Consider the following 13,288-nt stretch of genomic DNA (forward strand, 5'->3'; position numbering starts at 1 on the left):
ACTTTCTGGAAGGACGTTGTTCTGTGTAACCGACACTTCAGGAGTGGAGAGTTATACTCCACATGCTGATTACTTGGAATTCTTCTGCATAGGAGACTTGGAATTTATTTATTATTATTCGATCATTTTTATCAGTGTGGACTCAAATATTGTATTTTTAATTTTTTTTATTGTTTTTTTTTTTTTTTGAGACAGAGCCTCAAGCTGTCACCCTGGGTAGAGTGCCATGGCATCACAGCTCACAGCAACCTCCAACTCCCGGGCTCAAGCGAGTCTCCCGCCTCTGCCTCCCAAGCAGCTGGGACCACAGGCGCCCGCCACAACGCCCGGCTATTTTTTGGTTTCAGCCGTCATTGTTGTTTGGCAGGTCCGGGCTGGGGACTCGAACCTGCCACCCCAGGTATACATGGCTGGCGCCCTAGCCGGCCGAGCCACAGGTGCTGAGCCAATTTTTTTTATTGTTATCAGAGTGAAGTCTCCTTTTTCCCTCGCACTAAAGTATAAGAATGGCATTGGGTTATAATCTGAAATTTTGCTGAACAGATTTTCTGTTTTATTATTTTGGTTAAATTCCTTAACTTTTCTAGGTCTATAATCACTTTCTGTTCTGTTTAAACTTTAGACTGTGAGCTTTATAGCAGCTGACTCATCTGTGCTCTCAATATAGCACGATCGTATTTAGCATGAGTTGTTTAATAAAATTTTCAATAAAAATGCATTCATAAGGTTTTTTTTCTGTGTTGCTTATTTGTTTTTATTTCCTGGTTCTCATGAACTAAATAACTTATAACTTAGGGCTCTGACTTCATTTCTCTCTCTTAATTCTGAATTAAGACTAAGAATCAGTGTTCTGAAATACCAAGCAGCTGTTCTGTTTGCTTCACTGAAGTGTTCCAGCAGCTAACCTTTATTATTATATTTTGTGATTGATGTAATCATCTCTTTATCTTTTTTTCTTTTTTCTTACATGAGTCTTATTGCTGGATTTCTTAACTTGTTCTAATAGGGCCCAATGGAGAAAGAAACGTCTAATAACTTATCCTCAAGGCCATAGTCTAATAACTTATCCTTACAAAGCTGTTTCTCTGCCCTGCACCCCCAGTCACTGAAAGCAAACAGCTTATGGATATCATTTCCGTATGGCAGTGGTTCTCAAAGTGTGTTCTTGGGCAGCAGCAGCACCTGGGGACTTGTTAGACATGAAATTTTCACCTGCCCTGGATCTATTTCATCAGAAACTCTGGGGACAGGACCCAGTAATCTGTTTCACCCATCCTCTGGGTGATCCTGATGATAATAATTGAGCACTGGTCTATGGATAAAATGAGTAGCACATCTCTTTTTTCTTCTTTTTGTCCTTACCTGAGCTTCACTGCTTCTTTGCACTTAGGTTTTGGGATTTTATTTTTTCCTAGTTTTTACATGTAACTTAGGGGGAAAAAAACTGTATGCTGAGAAAATTACAATAACATTTTTTACTATTCATAAATATAACTTAGTATCATTTCTCTCATAAATTACTTTAGATTTATTTTTTCAAATATGTTTTTTAATACTTTAAAGTTTACTTTTAAAAATCTTTTTTTTTTTCAGTTTTTGGCTGAGGCCAGTTTGAACCTGCCATCTCCTGTATATAGGGCCAGTGCCCTACTCCCTGAGCCACAGGCACCACCACCCCTTTTTTTTTTAAATCTTTATCCTCATTATTGAATGCTCTTGGTCTTAGTCTAAGAATTGTACACTAAGTGATATTAGAGAATAAATTTGAGAAGTATAAAGAACTCAGTTGTTTCTAGTCCAGTGATATATTTAGGAAATAAAAAAGTAGGGGAGAAATATATTTTTAAGAGCCAGATTTTGCTTGGGTTCATATGCCCAGGAGATGCTTAACTCTTTATCACTAAGTTTATAATTTCATGTGTTGTCTTGAAAAACAGTAAAGGCATTTTCAGTGTAGGTGCAAAAATGTCAGTGGAGGCTCGGCGCCTGTGGCTCAAGCGGCTAAGGCGCCAGCCACATACACCTAAGGTGGAGGGTTTGAATCCCCAGCCCGGGCCCGCCAAACAACAATGACGGCTGCAACCAAAAAATGGCTGGGCGCTGTGGCGGGTGCCTGTGGTCCCAGCTACTTGGGAGGCTGAGGCAGGAGACTCGCTTAAACCCAGGAGTTGGAGGTTGCTGTGAGCTGCGATGCCATGGCACTCTACCCAGGGGGATAGCTTGAGGCTCCATCTCAAAAAAAATGTCAGTGGAATGTTAATCTGAAAGACTACAGAATTTTGAGAGTAAAAGAAAATTATTTTACAGTGCATCAATGTCATATCAGTGTTGGTGTCTATTGATTATCTTAATCATTCAATTTGAGATCTTATCGGTTCTTGGTATAATGAGTGGTCACACTCCCCAGTGTATCAAGACAAATGGTAAATCTCTTCATAATTTAATGAGTGATTTTGACTAAAACTTGAACAACTTGTGTTATATTATAGGGCTCTGGATGTTATGTCTATCTGTATTCTAGGACGCTCCTCTCCAACACTGCTGCTAGGGGTCGTCAGAAAAATTAAGTTCTGCCTCAGCTTCTACTACCAAATCTGTACTCTAACTTATCTTGAACCGCAACAAAACAAACATTCCTCCAATGCCCAGGACACCAGTTTAAGAGCCATCTTCTAATACTTGAACAAGCCTCTCCTGTTTTCTTGCCCCTTTTCTCCTATTTTCTCTTCTTTCATTCCATTCTTCCAGTTTTGCTAAATGCTTTTCCCATGCTGGGAATATCATCCTGTTTTCTTGCTCAGTATTTTCAGATCTTTGTACTGTTTCAAAGGGCATCTAAATCACCATTTTTTCATTCATTTCATACCTTTTCTTCCCTTACTTAGTAGTCTCTACATTTCACTTTATGGTACTTGGGCCCTTCATTATTTCTTCTTCCTTTTGCACTTGCTTCCATCTTGACACTCATGGGTAATTATTTCATATAGACAGAACTTACTGGGTATGTTCCTCAGAGACAAATCCTTTGTCACAGACTTCTTTTGAATTTCTTAGAGAACCTGGTACCACAGTAGTCTTTTAAAAACACCAGAGGCAGCGCTTGTGGCTCAAAGGAGTAGGGCACCGGCCCCATATGCCAGAGGTGGCGGGTTCAAACCCAGCCCCGGCCAAAAACTGCAAAAAAAACACCAATAAAGAGTTGTTAAATGTAATTGAATAATAGTGGCAAATTACTGAGATTTAGACCTTGTCTCATACTGAGTACCCAACATAAATCCAAAGGCCATAATGTGTAATTAATTTGAAAATCAGTTGTACACGGTCCGACAAGTTCATGAACTTGTCCCAGAAAAAGTGCTACATAGTTCATTACTGAGTATCACTATAGTCACCTTCAAAGTACTCTTCTTGGGAAGCTGTTCGCCCATGCCAACACCTAGTCAAAGTAATTTTGGAACTCTATTTCTGGAATGGCCATCAAAGCTGTTGTTATATTACCCTTGATGTCCTGAATATCATCAAAATTTCTTCCTTTCAATATTTTATTTATCTTTGGGTAAAGAAAGAAGTCATTGGGGGCTAGATATGGTAACTAGGAGGATATTCCACTATAGTTATTTGTTTACTGGCTAAAAACTCCCACACAGACAGTGCCATGTGAGCTGGTGCAGTTGTGATCTAAGAGCCCTAAGTTGTGGGCCGATATTTTCAGTTAAGATTTTCCTAACTATTTCTGACGGTGTTTATTTGGTCTGCTATGCATCTCACAGTCAGCTAATGGTTTTTCCTTTTTTTTTTTTTTGAGACAGAGCCTCACTATTGTTACCCTTGGTAGAGAGCTCTGACATCACAGCTCACAGCAACCTTAAACTCTTGGGCTTAAGTGATTCTCTTGCCTCAGCCTCCCAAGTAGCTGGGACTACAGGCACCCACCATCAGCTGATAATTTTGACACACAACTTGATGAATTTTTTGCAATGTTTACCTTAGTTCTATTGTTGGCCACTCAGACCTCTCTCATCAGTAATGCCTTCTCTCCCCTCAGAGAAATGTTGAATCCATTTATACACTGATGTTTTCTTCATGGCATTATCCCCATACACTTGGACTAACATGTCCCTGATTTCACTTCCACTTTTGCCAAGTTTAACAAGAAATTTACTAATGTATATTTGTTGTTCCAGTTCAAGCTTCGACATTCTTAAGTACACAACAACAATGAGTGCCAGTCACGAAGACACAGCCACACTTTAACACAAACAAAACTGCAAGGCACTGGTAAACCAAGGTTCTGAAACCTTACTGAGTTGTTCGTACAGTGCTGCCAACATAAGTGCATGGTGGCAAGTTCATGAACTTAATTGTCAGGCCTTGTATAAATCTTCAGAGTTAGTGATAACATTGTACTGAAAACAGTGACAACTTTTGCATATGTTTAACAGCTACAAGAAGCCAAAATCTTTATTTAAAATGAAAAGTTTATTACTATTAGATGATCATGATTTTTAATACTAATTTTCATTTATGTTATCAGTGAAAAAATTGAACAATACTTAACATATCTAAATGTTTACATATAGAGACGTGATTAAATAAACTATGGCATAACAATATTATAGGAACACCATGAAGCCCTATAAAAAGAATGAACCTATCAAATCTGATATGTGGAAATATAGGAATTATTATAAAGAAGGAAATGTAAGTTATGAAACAGTCTGTATAGTATGATCTCGTTCAACATTGTCTCAGTGAGTATTCAAACACATCCACGTATGCCTGGAAATAAAGGTCTGGAATAATAGCACTAAATCGTTAATAGTGGTTAACTTTGGGGAATGAAATTAGAGAAGAAAAAGGAATAGGATTTTCAACAATAGATGTGCATATAAAATTTTTAATTTAAAAAGATGAAAAGACATTTTTGGAATCAGTATAATTAGAAAAGTATACTAGTTTGTATTTTATTTGTAAAATAAAGCTGTTCTGTATTTATATTTATTAAAGGTATTTTTCTGTGATTAATTGTTATTAAAAGATTGTGATAATTTCTTCTAGATCATGTTTCATAAGTCCTCAGAGTTGCAGTAAAATGTGTTTTATGAAGATAATGGCATCCATTGTAATTATTCAACTAATTCTATAGAGATTTTTCCCTTCAATATATTAACTAAATATGTTTTATTATAAGTGCTATGGGTTTGTCTGCCATAAATGGCTTTGTTTGAATCTGAAAATTGAATGTTGTCTGAAGTACTTCAAAAATAACAAACCTGGCTCGGTGCCTATAGCTCAACCGGCTAAGGTGCCACAGCCATGTACACCTAAGCTGGCGGGTTCGAATCCCCAGCCCGGGCCCGCCAAACAACAATGACGGCTGCAACCAAAAAATAGCCGGGCGTTGTGGCGGGTGCCTGTGGTCCAAGTATTGGGAGGCGGAGGCAGGAGACTCGCTAGAGCCCAGGAGTTGGAGGTTGCTGTGAGCTGTAATGCCACGGCACTCTACCCAGGTGGACAGCTTAGGCTCTGTCTCAAAAAAAAAAAAATAACAAACCTTATAATCACATAGAAAGAGATGTTTGAGGCTCGGCTCCTGTGGCTCAAGCAGCTAAGGCGCCAGCCACATACACCTGAGCTGGTGGGTTCGAATCCAGCCCGGGCCCACCAAACAACAATGACAGCTACAACCAAAAAATAGCCGGGCGTTGTGGCAGGCGCCTGTGGTCCCAGTTATTTGGGAGGCGGAGGCAGGAGACTCGCTTGAACCCAGGAGTTGGAGGTTGCTGTGAGCTGTGATGTCATGGCACTCTACCCAGGGGGATAGCTTGAGGCTCTGTCTCAAAAGAATAAATAAATAAAATAAAATAAATGAAAGAGATATTTGAGACTCATTTTCCTTGACATTTTAAACCATGTTATTTATAACTCAGGAATTTCAATCACTCAGCCTCCATTTGTCCTTTGGTTCCATGTTCATTTTAGATCCTATTTATCTTCTTGTCTCCAGAGTACCAGCTTACAAGTTGTACTTTCAATGGTAATATAATTTTCCAGCATAAAATTTTTGTGTAGTTCTGATTTTACTAAGTTGTAGGAAAGTGAAAGTTTGTACCAACTTGGAAAATTGGAGCATGACAAACCTTATACATGTAAAACAAGAATGTGCATCAGTCGGGAAATGCTCTTTTATTAAAAGGCAGCTATGTTCTTAACTGATTCAAAAAAGAACTTTCTGTAAAAACACCAACTGAAGGAAACAGAACATTAATCTAGCAAAGATGGGCAGGGAAATAGGAGAATTACCATCATCTGCCTGTGGTTATAGCTCTAAGCCCATTCTGTTGGTTATGGTGCTAGTTATGTATTGTGTCCCAGGACTCAAAGACCTATTTCTTCTGTCATTCCTCACATTGGGAAGTTAGTGGAAAACCATGGCATGTGCAATATTCCACTTTAGTGTTGTCCTCTTATGTGTAATAAGTGGAATTGTAGCCATTAAACTTAGGATTTGGTGTGCTTTTGTTACAGCTTTAAGCTTTTCTTGTTGGGTTTTTGACAAGATGAGTTTTCACTCTGTTCAAGGGCACATTCTCTTAATATAATGTTGAGTCCTGCTTTACTAAAAAAAATTGAAGCAAGCAGTTCTTCCTAACTTCATTCGGCTTTACCTGGGAGGTCTCTGTATTTTCTTTTTCTTTCTCATTTTAGGAAAATACTTGTCCTTCTTGAAAGTTAACCTTTCCACCCATGTTCTTGAACCCTTCCATCATGGGCTCAAGAATCACTCTCCGTTAACTAATTTTCTCATCTTGTGTCTTTCTTCTGTCTGTCTCACTCAATCTGTTGATTTATAATAATCAATATGATAATGGCACTAAATTCTTAACAGTGGTTAACTTCGGGGAATGAAATTAGAGATCAATTTCTATTGAGATTAAAGTTAAAAGAAAAAAAGGGTAAACAACTTCTTTCATTAAGCCCTTCACGCCATCTTTTCATTCTGTATCCAACATTTGGAAATAGTAATTTATGTTCATTCGTCCATTGCCTCATCTATAACCTCCTACAATCCTGATATGCTCTGACCTGTTTGTTATGTCAGGTACTACTAAGACTCCAACCTCTCTTACAGTGTTCCAGGCCCAGCATGCAGCTGAGCCATGCTAAGTTGATCAGAATTAATAGCACCACTTTCCAGAAGTGCTGGCCTGGTGTCCTCTGCCTGCTTCATGCTTTGCTATATTATAGTATGCTCTGGTAGTCCTTACCTGGCTTTGGTCCCTCTGACTACCAGCCTGTGACTTTAGGAATTTAGGGAAAATCAATTCTTTTTTTTTTTTTTATTAGGGTCCTGATTGGTTCCCTGACTGTCCCTTTATCCCTAAGACTATTGCTTTTATAAGAATTGAAAGTGGGGCTAGGGGCCAGGTGCAGTGGCTCACACCTGTAATCCCAGCACTCTGGGAGGCCAACATGGGTGGATTGCCTGCGCTCAGGAGTTCAAGACCAGCCTGAGCAAGAATGAGACCCTGGTCTCTAAAAAAAAAAATAGCCAAGTGGTATGGTGGGTACCTGTAGTCCCAGCTTACTCGGGAAGGTGACACAAGAGAATCACTTGAGCCCAGGAGTCTGAGGTTGCTGTGAGCTATGAAAGAAGTTGTTTATCCTTTCTTTCTTTTAACTTTTTCTTTTAACATCTTGGCACTCTAGTGAGAGTGACAAAGTGAGACTCTGTCTCTAAACAAAAAAAAAAAAGAAAGAAAGAAAGAAAGTGGGGGCCAGCGTTGGGTAGGGTGCCTGACACTGCTATCTACCAGTCGGTAGATACTAATATAGTAGATAGAGACTACTTAGCTGTTTCTCCTCTCCTTGTCTGACCACTGTGCCTTTAGTCACCGTGTTTTCTACTGGCACCCATAGGTGTTCCCTAAACTTTTGTCTTTGGCTGTATCCTCTTGTCTCCCTCATAGCACAGTGGACAGGCCCCAGGCCCTGGTCTGTCTCATACTGCACTAGCACGGGGCAAGCCCTAGGCATTGGCTCCTGTGCTGCCTTCTCCACATTCTGGTTCTGTATGTTCAGTGCTCTGCAGGCATCTATATCCAGGAGTTCTGCTCACACGCCACACCTGTTCCATATCAAACAACTGGTTATTTTGTAAAGTTTGTTTTTTCTCCCGTCCTCATTTGTTTTAAAGATGTTACACACCTCCTCTTTCCGGCAGTGGTGGAAGTGCATTGTCCTTCAGCTCTGCTCTCAGTCACCATTTCCATCTGTTCAGCTGCCACACGGATTCTCTCTGACCCTCACATAGCCCTCTCATTGCCGCCACCTCATCTCCACAGCTGTTCTAGACCACTGCAATTGCCTATATAATTTAGGCAATTTCTGTGTCCTTTTGATTCTTAATGTACTGCCAAATTCATATTCATTAAGGAATGTTGTGGTCACCTCATGGCTCCCTTTGCCCACAAGTTTATTAACTCACTAGCCTAGTAGTAAGGCTCTCCATACTCTGACCCTAACTTGCTTTTCTTTTTTTTTTTTTTTTAACTACTATCATTCTCAAAGCTTTTGCTTCTGACAAACTAAATTATTTCTTAATTATATTTGACACTTCTCAATCTTTGTTCCTATCTCCATGTGACCAAATCCACCATTCAAAACTAAGTTCTGATGCTCCCTTCCCTATGAAACATCTCTAATTCCTTAAGATATAAGTGGTGTTGGCTTTTCTGAATTTTCATAATCACTGGTCTTTTGTGATTCATAATTTTTGCCTTGCACTTGGTTGTTTGGGTACATGTCTTACATCTCCTACTAGAATATAAATTTCTAATTCCACTCTGTATACCCAAAGAACAGATTGCCCTCCGATGATTGGTTAGATGAATGAATATTGAAGTGATAAGAGAGCTGTCACAGAGCTTTGCCATAGGACAGCATTCAGGGTCACTACACTTTGGTCTGTATGTTGCCCACAGGCTCTCCTGGCCAAGGCAGTGAGCAGGAGCTGAAATCCAGCCCATATATTACCTCATCTCCCACCAAACTGTGCCGGGCTGGCACAGGGCTGCATCCGTCTGGAGGAGGGAATACCTTTTCTTTGCACAAATGTATCACTTGCTAGATAATCTGTGCATCTAAAAGATGCACCTGTCGCTTCTTCCAACTTAACTGTAGCACCATACAAGCTAGTAACAGCCCTGAAAGTATTGACGATGTTAATTGAAATTCCCTGTGACGACTACTTTACGTCACATAGAAACTATCTAGTAATTTTATTTGGAATGAAAGACATGACTAGTTGAGTATAAAATAAAGCATTATTATATAGAAAATTTCCTTCATAATTTAATTTCAAATGTGTAAATATTAGGGGTCCCCAGGGCCACTTCTAGAACCTTTGAGATTACTTATAATTTTTTACTTAGATCCTATGGCTTATATTCCCAATTCTCTTGCCCCCATCTCACCTCTGCCTTTTGGTTTGAATATAATTTGATATGAAGTAAATATATATTTAAATTTAAATTTATAAATGTTTATTGACTTTTAATTTTCAAGGTCTCAGTCTGCCTCCCAGACTGGAGTGCAGTGATCATCGTTCACTGCAGCCTCACACTCCTCAGGCAATGCTTCTGTCTCAGACTTCCAAGGAGCATGTACCATCATGCTCAGCTTTCTTATTTTTGGTAGAGACAGGGTCTCACCATGTTGCCCAGGCTGGTCTCAAAACTCCTGGCTTCAACCCATCCTCCCTCCTTGGCCTCCCAAAGTTCTTGGACTACAGGATCACTCCTGCACCCGGCCCATATTTTTCACTTTGTTCCTTCAGCTTCATTATGATAACTCTGAGGATACTACTTTCTGAAAGTTTTCCCAGTTTGATTTGAGGGTTAGGTTTTATATATGTGTGTGTCTTTTTTTTTTTTTTTGAGACATTGTCTCACTTTATCGCCCTCAGTAGAGTGCCAAGTGGCTTCACAGCTCACAGCAACAATTCCAGGTAGCTGGGACTATAGGTCCCTGCCATAATGCCTGGCTAATTTTAGAGACAGGGTCTTGCTCTGTTATGTCCTGAGCAGCTGAGAGAAGGATAGACCCCTCTTCAGGTGTAATTAATTAATTGAAATTTATTAGGAATTTGGTACACCTGCAGGTGCACCTACAGGGGGGCTGATACCATATAGGCAAGCAGCCCCAAATGGCAGGTGAAAAGCCTTTTTATACCGTTATTCTGCATAGTCATGCATGGTCAGCAAGCTAGCGCAATGCAGAAGCCAATCATAGCAGTTAATGCAGGGTCACAGGGTGGGGGTACATATTGGTTCATAAATCACAAGATACATCACAAGTACATTACCTCATGGGTCATAAGATGGAGATCACATAGTTCAAAAGGGTGTCAAGCAGGATTACATAGTTCAGCACAAGTTGAGAAAGTTTCCAAAGAACTCAGGACTTTCCATCAAGGGCTCAACCCCTTCCTGCACTCAACCTCTCCGTGCACTCAACCCCTCCCTGCATACTTCCTTTATTTCAGACTGCTTCTCCACCCCTGAGGGTGCTGGGACTAAAAAGCTTAGGAGAGGTTTCTTTTTCAAGGGTAGGGGGCTTGTTCCCCCCTGGTCTTAGGGGAGAATCAAGGGGTCTGGGTTATCACAGCTCTTGATAAGGTTGTTCTTGAACCCATGAGCTCAGGCATCCACCCACCTCTGCCTCTCTGAGTGCTAGGACTGTAGGCATAAGCCACCGTGCCTAGCCTATATATTTATTCTTTAAACCCATTTTACTAGTTTTCTAGTTTACTAATGTGTTTGGTTATTTGTGTCTATGTGTATAAAATTTCCGTAATCTTGTGAGGGATAGAAGTATTCCTCCCTAAGTGTGTAAAGACCAAAGCTTAGAGAGGTTAACTGCCTTCTCTCAGGAGACATGGTAAGCAAATGGTGGAGCCAGACTAAAATCCAGGGTTTCTATGTCCCTCTCCTGTTCTTTTTTTTTTTTTTTTTTAATGCTGCATCTGTGGTAAGAAACACTTCTTTTAATGGAATGGCTTTGGTCTGATCATTGGTCTGATCAGTCAATAGTACAAATTCAGAAGTCCCTGAACACATAATTAACAGTGTGCTGGTGCGTGGAACTGTGTATTTCTGGAGCTTTGGCGCTTTGTTTCTGCTAAGTGTTTAATAAAGGAAGCTGATATACCCAGTGCTTGTGACTCCAGACTAGTGACAAGGCAACCCCAAGTGGACTTAGGTACTTTTCATATATGCTGGAGTTGTCTTTATATTTTATGAGTGGGGCAGTGACTAACATGTAGCACTTGTTAAATGCCAGGCAGCAGGTGTATTATTTCACTTAATTCTCACAACCAGTCCTGGAAATGCATATTATTCTCTCCAATTTAAAGGTAAGTTGCTTAGGCACAGTTTCCATTTAAATCTGGGTCTGAATAGCTCCAAAGACTCTGACCTGGAAACAGTAGCCACTTGATGATATGAAGAATGTTTATAACAGCTTATCACATGAAGGCCTTCAGAGGTCTGGCAATTAAGCTCCAGAAAAAGAGGGCCAGAATTGCTTTGAAGAGTGGACTAGGTGCTGGCACCTGGGAGTAGCTTCCCAAGGAGAGCACTTTGAAGATGACTGACTGTAGTGATATTCAGCAGTGAGGTACGTAGCACTTTTTCTAGGATGAGTTTGCAGACCTAGTTTATTTATCAATAAATACATATGGGTAGGTACTGCCTTGGCATTAGGGAAACAGACAGACAAATTAGTCTTGGGCTGGCATAGTAGATCTCATCCCTCAGGGTTAAGTATTCAGCAGCCACTGCAGCTGGAGTAGTGATGGAGAGTGAGAGAAAAAGAAAGCCTTCTCAGCGTTCAGAGACTACTACAGCCAGTGGGAGCAGGGGTGTCGTCTAATTCTTGTTATTCCACTTTTCCTTCTAAAGAAAGAAAAAGGAAGAAAGGAAGGGAGAGCGTGAGGGTGGGAGGAAGGGGAAGAGACGAGGTGCCAGAATACTTAATTAATCCTTGTTCTTGATGTTAATTATAAGACCTTTTAGAGGTTTCTAAATTTGGTTCAGGATTAACAATAAGCAGTTGGAAATGTGTATTTTATTCTATTAACCTTAATTTTTGTGCACCTTGGTACTTCTAAAACATTTCTCCTATAGAATTTCTTCTGTATTCTGTTTTTATGAAAGCAATTTGAATATCTTTAGCAACTTCTGGGACCACATTGTTAATTCTGTTCAAAATGGAAATGATGAGAAGGAACGTAGTATGAAAAGCTTCTAGGCTCAGCGCCTGTGGCTCAAGTGGCTAAGGCGCCAGCCTCATACACCTAAGGTGGTGGGTTCAAATCCAGCCGAGACCCACAAAAAACAACAATGACGGCTGCAACCAAAAAATAGCCAGGCGTTGTGGCAGGCACCTGTGGTCCCAGCTACTTGGGAGGCGAAGGCAGGAGACTCACTTGAGCCCAGGAGTTGGAGGTTGCTGTGAGCTGTGATGTCACAGCACTCTCCCCAGGGGGACAGCTTGAGGCTCTGTCTCAAAAAAAAAAAAAAGAAAGAAAGAAAAGCTTCTAGGAGGAAACAGGTTCTTTGCTCTGGGGCTCGCTTCTTGGCATAAGACTGTTGAAGAATAAATCAAATGGGGCGGCGCCTGTGGCTCAGTGAGTAGGGCACTGGCCCCATATACCGAGGGTGGCAGGTTTGAACCTGGCCCCAGCCAAACTGCAACAACAACAAAAAATAGCTGGGCGTTGTGGTGGGCACCTGTAGTCCCAGGCACTCAGGAGGCTGAGGCAAGAGAATTGCCTAATGCCACGACACTCTACCGAGGGTGACAAAGTGAAACTCTGTCTCTAAAAAATAAAAGAATAAATCAAGGAGCGGCACCTGTGGCTCAAAGGAGTAGGGTGCTGGCCCCATATGCCAGAGGTGGCAGCAGGTTCCAACCCAGCCCTGGCTAAAAAAAAGAATAAATCAAATGCTACTGAGGGGCCACCTAACAGGGTAAGAGCTTCTATGTGTACTGTGATCTTGTGAGTAGAGAAAAACAGAGAAACAAAGCATGAATAAGAAGTGAGTAAAAAGACAGTGGGAATAAGAAAGGTAGACATAATACTGGTTTTTAAAAATGATCTATGATTGCCTATATTGACAAAATTATTATAGGTCCATGATATGTTTTAGCATACTCGTAACACAGGTACATATACATATATTTTATGGTATAAATAATCATTTCTGCTATAATACTTGTTTGG

The sequence above is a fragment of the Otolemur garnettii genome, unplaced genomic scaffold, assembly GCF_000181295.1.
Source record: "Otolemur garnettii isolate 467f Iridium unplaced genomic scaffold, OtoGar3 scaffold00221, whole genome shotgun sequence".
In the NCBI taxonomy this organism is placed as follows: domain Eukaryota; kingdom Metazoa; phylum Chordata; class Mammalia; order Primates; family Galagidae; genus Otolemur; species Otolemur garnettii.